We start from the raw sequence: 13188 nt of genomic DNA, 5'->3' as shown, positions 1-13188 counted from the left end.
TTTTGTATTGCCTTTTGCACTTTTGTATTGCCTTTTGCTGATTGTTACTGATCACCAGCAAGTTGACACGGGAGCTGAGGCACAGGGTTGAGGACGTTGTAGACAGCGTGGAGGGGACAGTAGAAGGGCAGGGGGTGGCAGTGGGGACAAGAGCCTGACAGAGGGATGGAGGGGACAAAGGAGACTGCTCAAGAGCACGGGGCCACCCCAGGAGGTCACAAGTGCCAGCAGGTCTCTGACACCTCCCCTGTCCCCTCTCCAGCTGTGAAAAATGCATATTTTACGATTGACTTGTTGCAAATACTAAAATGAGTATGATATGTTTTATGTTAGAAAGTGATGCTGTATTAATTTTTTTATGTAGTGTGTTAAATATAGTTTTAGGTCATAACATAATGTTAAAATAGAAACTATGCTACGTAAGATGTTTTCTTAAAGAGAGAACTTGCAGCGAGATGGCAGCCACAGGACATCTAAATCTTTCAGAGAAAGAGAATTTATGGCTCCATTGTCAGAAGAAACCAACTTCTTCCCACCTTGTTCAGCCCTGAAGATGCCATTATGATTAAGAGAAGTTGACACTGCCCAGACAGAATCTTTTGTTTGAAGCAAATTTATGCATCATGTATGAGATGTATGAATATGCAACCGGCTATTGCTTTTAAGGGTTAATCCTCTGTTAACTTGTGTCCTTTTTCAGGCTTATTTTGCCCAGAAAGAGGTACCCAGACTATCCATAACATTTTATTTTTATTGTCTCATATTGTCCTAAATCCCAATTGTTCAAATTTTTATTACTCTCTCTATATTACTATTTTTATAACTATTTTATTAATATTTAATTTTTAAAATTTTTTTTAAAAGTGATTGGCATTTTTCACAGAAATTGTGAGAGTATGATCAACGGCTCAGTGCAGGCTCATGTCTCTGCTGTGGTCAAGGAACTCAAAGAGGAGATGAGGGAGATGAGGGAGGAGGTGAGGAAGATCAATGCAGCAGCCATGTGAGCCACAGGCCCCAAAGTCAGAGCCCAATATCCCCAGCTGGACAGAGAGGGTGCACCCCAAGAGGGTACACACCAAGAGTGAGACAGAGAGGGTGCACCCCTCGAGCTGACCTGTGCTTCTGTCTGTGACCATGGGGAAGACACGGGAAGGTGGGATGGGAAACACACTTCTGTTGGGAAGGATGAAAGTTTGACAAGAAAGTCTCGCAGATATGGATGCTTGGCAGAAACTGTTTTGAATTGTACAATCTGAAGAAGGAATAGAGATGGAATGAAGTTTTGATATAGAAGAAAAGAATTGCTGAGCCAGTCTTGCTGGATAACCAAGGAGGCAAAGGGTGTGTTAGTTAGAAGGAGGTTTTTATGACTTAGAGCAAAGGATAAACCCACCTCAAACAAGAAGATATTTTTACCAAGCAGAAAAATAGCACAAGCAAACAAGTCAGCAAATGTTGCAAGTAGAAGAAAAGGTCTCAGAATTTTCTACTGCAAGAAAATGAAAAAACAATTTTTAGCTTCAACTGCAATGTACTAACTTTTAGTGACTGGAGAATAGTAACGTGAATAAGGTAATTATAGTAGTTATGATAGACTATAGATAAAAGTTAAGGTATAGATTGGTTCTACTGTATTAAGATGCTCAGCAAAAAAATGTATATCATGCATTTGTAACCCAAACTAAGGGTCTCCAGGCCTGCCTGCAGCTGACAGTTGTAAGCACAGGCTATGTCACCCACCACCCTGGACTGCTTTAACATCCTGGATGTAATAAATTGCATTTTGAAGAGCCACCTGGAGTCCCACATCTCTCATTCAGGCTCTTAACAGTGATGCCGAACATGAGCCGCCTGAATGAGGAATGCGGGTCTGCAGGCCTGCCTGCAGCTGGAGCTGACAGCTGTAGGTGCAGGCTCTGTCACCCACAACTCTGGACTGCTGTAACATCTTGAATACAGTAAATTGCATTTTGAGGAGCCACTTGGAGTCCCACATTTTTCATTACAGCTCTTACAGTGGCGCCCAACGTGCGGCGCCATCAGTAACAGCGTGAATGAGGGATGTGGGTCTCCAGGCCTGCCTGCAGCTGCAGCTGACAACTGTAAGCACAGGCTCTGTCACCCACGACCCTGGACTGCTGTAACACCTTGAATGTAATAAATTGCATTTTGAAGAGCTGCCTGGAGTCCAGCATTTCTCATTAAGGCTCTTACAGTGGCGTCCAATTTGGGGCGCCCTTAGTGAGAGCCTGAATGAGAAATGCAGATCTCCAGGCCTGCCTGCAGCTGGAGCTGATAGGTGTAAGCACAGGCTCTGTCACCCACCACCCTGGACTGCTGTAACATCTGGGATGTAATAAACTGCATTTTGAAGAGCCGCCTGGAGTCCCACGTCTCTCATTATGGCTCTTACACAGGTGCACAGGGCAAATGTGGAGTCTGGCAAATCTGGGGCCATCTCAGTACACCACCTTTACTGCAACGATCAATGCTGATACCAACCAAGAGACAGTGGGCTCTGTCACCAGCAAGCTCAGAAATTGTGAGAGTGTGATCAATGGCCCAATGCAGGCTCATGTCTGTGCTGTGCTCAAGGAACTCAAAAGGAGATGAGGGAGATAAGAGAGGAGGTGAGGAGGAACCGTTCCCACATCGCACCAGTGCAAGCCACAGGCCCCAAAGTCAGAGCCCAGCGTCCCCCAGCTAGACAGGGTGCATCCCAAGAGCTGACCTCTCAGATTCCCTACTGTCAGGATGACCCAAGAGTCCTTTTTTCCCAGAAAAGAAAGAGTCAGGATTCTTCGGCTCTGGTTCACCAGGTTGTTTCTTTTCTATTATCTAAAATATTTTCTCTCCGACCCTCAGAGGTTTGCTCTGCAGGTCTGTCAAGGGCACACTGCCCACCCCTGGGTTGGTGTCTACATTTTATACTACGAGTTACGCGTACTTTATTTATCATTATTTTCCAATACCTATCACCTCTGTTAGACTGTCTAGTTCTATTTTAAATTAATCCAAGTATGCCACCATCACCCAGAAGATGGAGGCTACAAAGAAGAAGGAAGAAGGACAGGACAATGCCCAAATCCCTCCATCTTGCTTCCTAGACCCCCTATAACAATATCCCCAAAACTCCACTTTTTCATTAATGATTAATTAGTGATTAATTCATTAAGATTCTAGTTAAACTTCTGTGACTTGTGATTCTTCGTACAAGGTTGATAATTTGCTCCATGGGTTAAGATTGAAATCCCAAGTGTCTTTGGCTTCCTGCCAGGACCCCCCAGCCCCCTGCCAGGTGGGGTCACCCTGGGCACCCCTCTGGGTGTCCCGGGTTCCAACACTGACCTGTGGTTCTCCCTGAGTGACCATGGGGAAGACATGGGAAGGTGGGATGGGAAACACACTTCTGTCCTGGTGCATCTGCTCAAGGAGGGAAACACTAACCAAGGGAGTTCCACTAAAGTGAAGGCAGCCTCAACCTCCCATGACCGAGCTGCCAGGTATGATCTGTCAGATCCCCTTGAAGGAACCTCTAGCATGTATGCCCAGGAAAGAAATAATAACCAGGGCTGGAGGGGCCCTGCCTGTAGCCAGAAAAAGGCACAGGAAAACTGGAATTCTTTTGGACAGTGTGGATCCGATGGCCTGGCTCATCAGAGCCACAAAAATACAACGCTTTAGTTGATAGTGGTGCACAGTGCACCGTGACACCATCGGGACATGGGGGGCAGAACCTCTTTCCATTGCTGGGGTGACGGTATGATGCTTGTATCCCCAGTCATGTTCTGTTAATGCTGGATATTATGTTCTGTGCCTTCAAGACTGGCTCTGAAGAGCAAGGTTTGTTTTGGTTTGTTATCAGCCTGCTCCCCACGGCTGACGGGACACAGAGACGGGGCAGTACATAGTGCAGCTTTTGCTTTCTGCTTTGCTTTTTGCTTTGTTTTGCTTCTGCTGTGCTCCTGATTTGTTCTTGCTTTTTGCTTCTGCTTGTTAGTTAGTTTAGCTAAGCCAGATTTTTCCCTGGACTGTTTTCCCTTTCCCTTTTTTGAATCACTCAAGCCTGCTCCAGACTGGGACCTGGGAAACACCAAGAGTTTACATCTGGTGGCTGCAGCAGCCATCCCCAGCGCCGGAGGGAGCGACAACAGAGTGACCACTCCCAGGAGAGACTTTCTGAATTTGTAATCTTTCTCAGAGCGGTGAAAGACTGTTGTCATCCGGTATTGTTCATTTTGTGTGCTGGGGGTGTTTTGCCTGTTAAATAAACTGGTTCCTTCCACTTCTCTCTGAGGAATCCTTCCCGAACCAGTTGTGGGGAGGGGCCATGTGGGTTTGCTTTCTCAGGGGGCCACCTTTGGAGGTTTTCTCCCAAATTTGCCCTAAACCAGGACACAGGGTGATCATAACAATTGACCCTGTTGGAAGCTGAGGTGAGCCTGACTGGGAAGGAGTGGCAGAAACATCCTGTTGTGACTGGCCCACAGGCCCCGTGTATTCTGGGCATGGATTTCCTCCAGAATGGCTTTACAAAGACCCAAAGGGACTCAGGTGGGCTTTTGGAATAGCTGCTGTAGAGGCAGAGGACATCAAGCAATTGAACACCTTGCCTGGACTATCAGAAAACCCATCTGCAGTAGGACTCCTGAGGGTAGAACAGCAACAAACACCATTGGAGGGGTGCCTGGTGATAATGGGGGCACCCAGCTGATGACGGGGGTGGGGGGGGACAGGGCCAAGCCCCAAGGGACCCTCCCAGTGCTGGGTACACCCCCTGTGCTCCCCCGGTGCTCGGGGCCCCCCCGGTCCCGCTCCTGGCCCCCTCCCCAGTCCCGGCGCTGTTCCTGGGGGTCCCACGGCTCCTGGGAGTCAAAGGGGCAGGGGTAGAACCCCCGTGATGGGGGGGACACAAAGGGGGGTATGGGCCCGGTGCTTGGCTGGGGTCAGTACATGAGAGGGAGCTCAGTCCTGCGGCTCAGATGTTTGCATTTTTGCAATCGAGTTTCTCATGCATTTTCATGTAAATAATTATTGTTTTGCAATCTTTCCTGGAGTCAGAAAAAATTGATTGACTGTTCTTTCGACCAGTGAGGTTGGGGAGGTGGCAACTTAACCCTCCAATCCCTGGCAGTTTTTGTTTTTCTATATATATTGGAATGGCAAGAATAAAATGCTTTTTTTTTTTACCCTGGACGTGCAAGCGAGCTCTTGTGGTTCATTCCGTTTCATACTGCGACACAGGAGCGTCCCAGTGCCTGGTGGCACCTGAGTGTCCACAAATGTCCCCAGTGATGTCACTGCCCCAATGACATCACAGCAGTGACATCATTGTCCCTGCAGCAGCCTCGGGATATCCTCGATGGCTTTTTGGCACTGATCAGCCCCGTGGGCTACCAAGGCCACCATGGCCACCATAGGGACTCAAGAGGAGTTTGTGGATGTCCCCAAGTGTCCTCAGCAGGTGACACGTGGCCAGGCAGGCGCTGGCCTCCCACAGCTGCTCGGCCTCTGCTACTTTCGAGTTTCTCATGCATTTTCATGTAAATAATTATTGTTTTGCAATCTTTCCTGGAGTCAGAAAAAATTGATTGACTGTTCTTTCGACCAGTGAGGTTGGGGAGGTGGCAACTTAACCGTCCAATCCCTGGCAGTTTTTGTTTTTCTATATATATTGGAATGGCAAGAATAAAATGCTTTTTTTTTTTACCCTGGACGTGCAAGCGAGCTCTTGTGGTTCATTCCGTTTCATACTGCGACACAGGGGCGTCCCAGTGCCTGGTGGCACCTGAGTGTCCACACGTCTCCCCAGTGATGCCACTGCCCCAATGACATCACAGTGGTGACATCAGTGTCCCCGCAGCAGCCTTGGGATGTCCCTGATGGCTTTTTGGCACTGCTCAGCCCCGTGGGCTACTGGGGCCACCGCAGCCACCGTGACCACCAAGAGGAGTTTGTGGATGTCCCCAAGTGTCCTCAGCAGGTGACGCGTGGCCAGGCAGGCACTGGCCTCCCACAGCTGCTCGGCCTCTGCTACTTTGGCCACTAAGGCCTCAGGGACATCATGGGACACCTCATTTGTCCCCTCCATGGTGGCCTCGATGTCCCTGAGCCGGCGTCGCAGCTGCCGGGGGAACACGGTGGCTCTGTCACACGCGGCCACCAAGTGCTCCAGTGGCCCCAGGGCCGCCGCTGCCTGCTGTCCCCTCCATGGTGGCCTCGATGTCCCCGAGCCGGCACTGCAGCTCCTGGTGGAACGTGGTGGCTCTGTCACACGCGGCCACCAAGCGCTGCAGTGGCCCCAGGGCCGCCTCTGCCTGCTGTCCCCTCCTGGTGGCCGCCCTCACCCAGCTGTCGGCTGCCATGGCCTCTCTCATGGCCTTGGTGGCCGCTTCCTCCTCCCTGGTGACCGCCGCCAGCCAGGCCTCAAGCGCGGCCACTGCCGAGGCCACCTCCTCCTTGGCCAGGGCCACCGACGGCCGCCGGGCCGTGGCCACCAGGTTGTGCAGAGATGTCCCCCTGCGGGTGGCCTTGTCCTGCAGGTTCCAGGCATGGGTGGTGGTGACAGTTGCGATGGCAGCTGCAGCGATGGCCGCAGCGGTGGCCGTGTCCCTGCAGGTGTCACGGAGCTCGGTGGCCTCCCTGGCCAGCCAGCCCCAGCTGTCCTCGAGCACCTCTGCCGACTCCCACCAGGCGCTGGCTGCGGCTCTCACATCGGCCCGGGTGGTCCCGGGGGTGGCCCTGAGGGTGGCCAGGGCCCGGCCCTGGGAGGTGAGACCGGAGTTGCCCATGGAGGTGACAGTGTGGCGGTTCAGGGTCTTATGGATGTGCCGGGTGAATTTCCTCAGGTCTGCATTCCGTGCGCCACCGCACATCCCTGTGTGGCCCGGTCACGGTGGCCGCCAGCTCGCCCAGAGTGGCCACCATGGCCACCAGCACCTCCAGCCACTGGGGAGGAGACAGGGGAGGTGTCAGGGACCTGGTGGCACTTGTGGCGTCCTGGGATAGCCCCTGTGCCCTCCAGGGGTCCCCTTTGTCCCCACCCTGGAGGCCTCTGCTGTCCCCTCTGTCACTTTGTCAGCTGCTGGTCCCCTCTGCCATCCCCTGCTGTCCCCCCTGCAACCTCCTGCTTTCTCTCCCTCTGCCACCCTCGGTCCCCTCCACCCCCCTCTTCCTGCAATGCCCTCCTGTCCCCTTTGCGACCCTCTGTCCCCTCCTGCCACCCCCATGTCCCCTCCATCCCCCTGTGTCCCCTCTGTCACCCCCATGTCCCTCTGTCCCCTCTGTCCCAGTGTTCCCAGCTCCATCCATGTGTCCCCATTCCCATCCCAATGCCACCATCCCAGTGTCCCCAGTTCCATCCCAGTGTCTCCATTCCAGGGTCACCAGACATGTCCCAGTGCCACCAGTTCCACTCCAGTGCCACCAGCCCAGTGTCGCCAGTCCCTTCCTGATGTCTCCATCCCCGTGTCCCCTCCCAGTGTCCCTAGTCCTGTCCCAGTGCCACCAGTCCCCTCCCACTGTCCCCAGTTCCATTCCAGTGCCACCAGTTCCATCTCAGTGTCACCAGTTCTGTCCCGGTGTTCCCAGTTCCATTCCAGTGCCACCAGTTCTGTCCCATTGTCACCACTCCAGTGTCCCCAGGGCTGGGTGACCCCAGTGCCACCAACTCAGTGTCATCATTCCAGTGCCACCATCCCTGTGTCCCCAGTTCCATCCCAGTGTCACCGGCCCAGTGCCACCAGTTCTGTCCCACTGTCACCATCCAGTGCCACCACCCTGAGTGTCACCAACCCAGTTCCAGCCCAGTGTCCCCAGTCCTGTCCCAGTGCCACCAGTCCAGTGCTCCCAGTTCCATCCCAGTGCTCCCAGTGCCAGCGCCTCACTGTCCCCATACCAATGTCACCAGCCCAATGCCACCAGTTCCATCCCAGTGTCCCCAGTCCCATCACAATGCCACTATCCCAGAGTCCCAGTTCCATCCCAGTGTCCTCATTCCAGTTGTGTCCCGGTGTCACCAGTTCTACCCCAGTGCCACCAGCCCAGTGTCTCCAGTCCCTTCCTCATGTCCCCATCCCAGTGCCACCAGTCCCCTCCCATTGTCCCCAGTTCCATCCTGGTGCCACCACCCCTCTGTCCCCAGGGCTGTCCCAGTGCCACCACCTCTGTCTCATCTTTCCAGTGCCACCAACCCAGTGCCACCACTTCTGTCCCACTCTCACCAGTGTTTTTGGGGTTTTGGGAATCCCAGATGAAGTCTGTGAACATCCTTGGGGGCTTTGGGGAGATCCTGGAAGGGTGTTGGGGGGCCCCAGGTGAGGTTTGGGAGCTCAGGTTAGGTTTTGGGGGATCCTGAGAAGATATTGGGGGTTCCCAGGTGATGTTTGGTGGTCTGAGGTGATGCTTGGAGGTTCCAGGTGAGGTTTTGGGAGGCCCAGGTGAGGTTTGGAGAGCCCAGGTGAGGTTTTGGGGGCCCCAGGTGAGGTTGTGTGTGTGCCTGGCCTCTGTTGCAGGTCAGCCTTGTGAAGGCAGCAGGGAGCGGCGGGCACGGAGCGAGCCGGGGCAGCGGGGCCCGGGCTGGAGCGGAGGCAGAGGAAGGCGCAGCCGCTGCCCCCAGGCCGCGGCGGCGGCGGGGCCCAGGTGCGGCGCAGAGGGTGAGCGAGGCCGAGGAGCTCGGGAGCCGCGAGCGAGGCGTGAGCGGCTGCAGGGCTGCTGTGTCCGCGAGGTGGGTGCGGTGGAAGGGGTGTCTGTGCCCTGCAGGGCGGGCGGTGCTCGCTGTGCCCGGGCTGAGGCCGGGCGGGCGCTGTGGGCAGCGGGCTCGGATCGCAGCGCTGGGCTCGGCGTGAGGCCCGCGCTCTGGGGCCGGGCATCGCTCTGGGGCTTGAATGCCGCTCTCTCTCCCTCCCTGCTGCTTTGAATTGCTCCTCGTCACTGTTAAAATTCGGTGTGTATATTCTGCTGCGAGTGTGATAATATCCCGAGAGGCATTCCCGTGGGATTAGTACTGAGAAACGGGGTGAGGGGGAGAGCCTTGTTTTTCGAATGCAAACTTATTAGACTCTCAGGAAAGATCTGAACTAGATCGGTATGAACTAGAGGACAATCAGACAAAGCTCGAGTTCGGATGAGAGATTAATATCAAGTTTGATTTCCCGTATACCCCGGGATAAACACTCAGGGTGCTCAGGTGAGCTGGAGTATGCGAGGCTCTTCATGGTGTCAGCACAGCAGCGGAGCCCAGCAGCAAAGCAAAAGGGAGAGCATGCCTTAGTCTGAAAGGGAAAAGGGGAAAAAAGGAAAAAAGAGCCAATATCGGACAACGAAAGTAAAACAAAGTAGGAAGAAGACTTAGATCGAGTTGCTCCCGCTCTGAGGGTGGGGTCGGGCCGGGCCAAGGCGCGCCCCCCCCGCCGCCACGATCGGGGGCGGGGGAGGCGCAGCTCAGACGGGGTCCCGGGCAGTGAAGGAGGAGAAAGGCGAGCCTTGGCAGGCGGGGATGCCGCCGCCACCGCCCCCACTGCGGCCACTGCCCCCGGCCCAGGAGGAGGAGCCGGGGCAGAGCCTTGTACCGGGAGGGCGGAGAGGGAACCTCCCATGGGGGGAGGGGTCTCTCCGAGCTCAGCCCTGTCAGTTTCCATGGCAACCGCGAACGCCGGGGAGCGGCTTCGGGGGATGACGTCACAGATGCAGGCGGAGGCGCAGCCCGGGTTAAAAGACGCAGCAAATCCGGCGTGGTGCTTCCTAGGATCGGGGGTAGGCAACATAGATTGTATGGTACTACAGGGCCAGCCGAATCAGAGAGCTCTTGCTCAGGCAGCTCCGAGGAAGATGAATTTGATGAACTCATTGCAGCCTTGAGCAAGCCCCACTACTATTACATTAATATCCTGTGGTGTTCGTCTCTCTGAGGCACAACACATGAGAAACTCCCTTTGGTCATCAACAAACTGCCTCATTTATTACTCTCTCTGACATTCATTAAAAGCCACTCCCAGAGGGAAAGGGACCCTGGCTCCCTTACAAAAATCTGATTCATACCCAGAGTCCTGGGTCAAGGGTCCCCAGTTCCTTGCCTCACCATCATCCAGCTGGACTCCTGTACCCATAAGGTCCCAGACCCAAAGTAGTCAGGTTGTATAAGCCTCACATCCCCATCCTACAATATCTTTGTGCAGATTTTGGAGACTTTTGTTCATCAGGGACTCAGTGATGATTGCAACCTCTGGGTCTCCTGAGGGTTGTGAGTGCCCTGAGTTTCTTTCCTCCACACTTTCTCTAGCTATAACGACCAGGATCCTAGCCTTGGCCTTTGCTCTTTCTTCTTCCTTTCTTAAATACACCTTCAGTGCTTCTCTCAATAACTCATTAATGTCCTTCTCTTGCCAATCTTCAATCTTTTCCAGTTTTCTCCGTATATCAGGCCAAGATTTAGTAACAAATCAGACCTTTGGTAGCACTTGACCTTCTGTGGTGTCTGGGTCTGTTTTGGAGTACAACTGGAAGTTCCGCTTTAGGCAATTAAGCCAAGTAGCAGGAGTTTCATCCTTCTCTTGTGCACCCTCAAATGCCAATTTTGTATTAGTTCCTCTGGGAACTGATTCTCCGATCCCCTGAATTATCAAATACCTGTATTCTATCATGGCCTTCCTCCCTTCCTCCTGATTAGGGTTCCAGTTGGGATCTGCTAGTGGCAATTTCTGTTCACCTGATGGCACTCGGGCTCCCGGACAGTTATCTTTTTCCCAAATTCTTATGCTAGCAGCTCTAATCATCCAGACCTCTTCTGGGGAAAAGACTATATTTAAAATGGAATTCATCTCCTCCAAAGTGTAGATATTTGGATCTAAGGATTGATCCACTTGGTTGGCAATGCCCACAGGGTCCTCAACTAAATTCCCTAACTCCTTCTTGAATCCTCTCACCTCAGAAGTGGTTGGAGGAGCGTTCTTCACAAAGCCAACACCTCCCATAGGAACTTCTCTGAGGGGAAAAAGTCTCTCTATCTTTGAGGTCCTGGATTGGATACTGCAACATGGCCCATCCTCAGACACAAAATTACTAATTTGAGGGGTATTAGCATTAACCTGGACTTGCTGTAGGTCAACAGCTGTATCCGGTGATAAGAGGTTACCAAGTAAGGAGGCATTTGTGTCCCAGTTAGGAGGAGGTGAAGGGACAGCAGTAGGAGGGGGAGAAGAGCTTGAGTGCATGTTAAATGGAGCTGGAGAAGGGGTGGAGAGTGCAACAGGTGGAGTAGGCACTAGTGGTAGTGCAGAAGCAACTGAAGGAGTCGAAGGGGGTGGTAAGGGAATGGCCACCAGGGGAGTTACTGGGTCTACCACAGAGGAAGCTAAAGAGATAGAAGAAGGAATTAGAGGAGGTGGTAATGGAGTGGCAGCTGGGGGAAGAGCCTGATCTGCCATTTGATGTGCCTGAAGGAGAGAATGATAAGTTGGAGGGGCATCAGGAGGCAAGTAATCCAGAGAGTCCCACCTTTTACTAATCTCTTTAACTCCAGCATCCCATCCTTCATTCCCCTCTTTCTTCCTCTGCACCTTACAAATTCACACTCCTTCATCCTCGATAGCACTCTTCAACAAGATACATATAATAATTGCTTGGGATCAGTATTCTCTCGAGCTGTCAGATAGTGACTCAGTTGTTGGCACTTTCTCTTGTCTTTTGTCTCACACCACGGCCATCCTCCTTGTACATCTAACTCTGGCCAGACTTTTAAACAGTAGTGAATCATCTTCACCTTATCTAATCCCCCTGTGGCCTCTCTAGAACCCCATCTCTCTAATAGTTCACCTAAGGGACTCTGGGGGGTTATATTCCTCAGTCTCTGGCCTCTCTTCTTACTATTACATCCTCCCATTTTTTCGGGCCTCAAAAAATAATCACAAAGGTGCCTCTACCTAAAGGAAATATACTGACAGTCAACTCAAAAAAAAAAAAAACAAAGAAAACCTGTTTGAGAAGTCCCGGCCTCCTCTGCCGAAACTCCAATTTGACTGACCCCTTTTCGTCAGGGCTTTGTTCAGACCTTGGCCTCCCTTCACTGAGACGCAACAAAAAAAACAACCTTGAGACCCCAGCCTCTGAGGCTGAGTTTGCCGGACCTCCCTCCTTTGTCAGGACTTTGTTTGCCTGCAGGACTTTTGGACTTGCCCGAATCCTTCTTGAGACTTGTGATTTTGCCTGACTTCCTTCATCAGGACTTAAAACAAAACCATGGCCCAATTTTTAGTTTGTCTGACGTCCCCCATCAGGACTTACATTATCAGGATTTTTAAAACTTGAGATCGGCTTCCTCTGCCGAGTCTCATGCCTGACCTCTGTCATCAGGACTTAAAAACTAAACTGCCTGATTTTCTAAATTGCCTAACTTCCCTCGTTAGGATTTGTATCAGGGCTTTTGCGTGCCCCTCACACACTATTTTCTCTGCACACCCAGAGGGGGGCCCTCTTTGCCCCTTTGGAGGTGCCTCAATCACCAATTCCACTCACTTCCCCCTGTTCCCGGCTGGCCCCCTCATAGGGGTGCGGAACCGCAGTACTGAGGGGTCCTCACTCACTTTGAGGAGCCAAGCTGCTCGCCCTTGTCTCAAACACACACCACTCGCTCGCCCCCTCCTCTCGCCACTGGATACTCTCACCAGTCCAGTGCTCCTCTGCGTCACTGTCCCAAGCCGATCTCCTCTGGTCCTGATAGCTAGCTGTCCTGCAGGTCCAGTGTGGGTGGCCGTCCCAGTCCTGGTGTCCTCTTCAGGCATGGCTCTCCCGGAGAGACCCCAGCTGAAATGAATATGGCAGGAGATCTTTCTCCTTTTTAATGCCTTTATTAAAAAGATCAGCTTGAGTGGGAAGAAACGACGGGTCCCGCCCATGCCGCCGCTGCTGCCAGGAATGGCATAGAGGAGGAGGAGGAGGATGATGATGCAGCTGTGTCTGCTGGTATGCAGGCAGAGCTGGGTCTTCCATCCTCACGAGAGATTAGAAGATTCTGCCTTTTCAGTCTGACATTCTATATCCTCTTTCTAGTCGACCTCCTTTTAAGTTATGGTGAGAAGCAGAAAGGATCTTAATAGACATGAGATTAAGTTCCTCACCATTGGACATCACTTATATCTCTTAATTCCATGATGGCTTGTTGTTTTTATGGGGTTTTTTTTCAAGATTCTG

General features: G+C 52.5%; 1 protein-coding gene across 2 annotated transcripts in view; it reads left to right on the top strand.

The window, feature by feature from the left end:
• The window catches only part of LOC120506282, a 6867-nt gene extending 6134 nt beyond the window's left edge, over nt 1-733 (top strand). Inside the window, exon 5 of one of the 2 annotated variants that reach the window (XM_039717672.1) lies at nt 487-733. The gene's annotated coding sequence lies outside the window, so the exon portion shown is untranslated. Of the gene's footprint in view, nt 1-438 lie in introns of both variants that reach the window. The other variant, XM_039717671.1, reaches the window with a different exon arrangement.
• Nucleotides 734-13188: the final 12455 nt, after the last annotated feature.

The sequence above is a fragment of the Passer montanus genome, unplaced genomic scaffold (genome assembly GCF_014805655.1).
Source record: "Passer montanus isolate IOZ18808 unplaced genomic scaffold, ASM1480565v1 scaffold380, whole genome shotgun sequence".
NCBI lineage: Eukaryota > Metazoa > Chordata > Aves > Passeriformes > Passeridae > Passer > Passer montanus.
The sequence above is the reverse complement of the archived record's forward strand: the minus strand, read 5'-3'. Positions and strand labels throughout refer to the sequence as shown.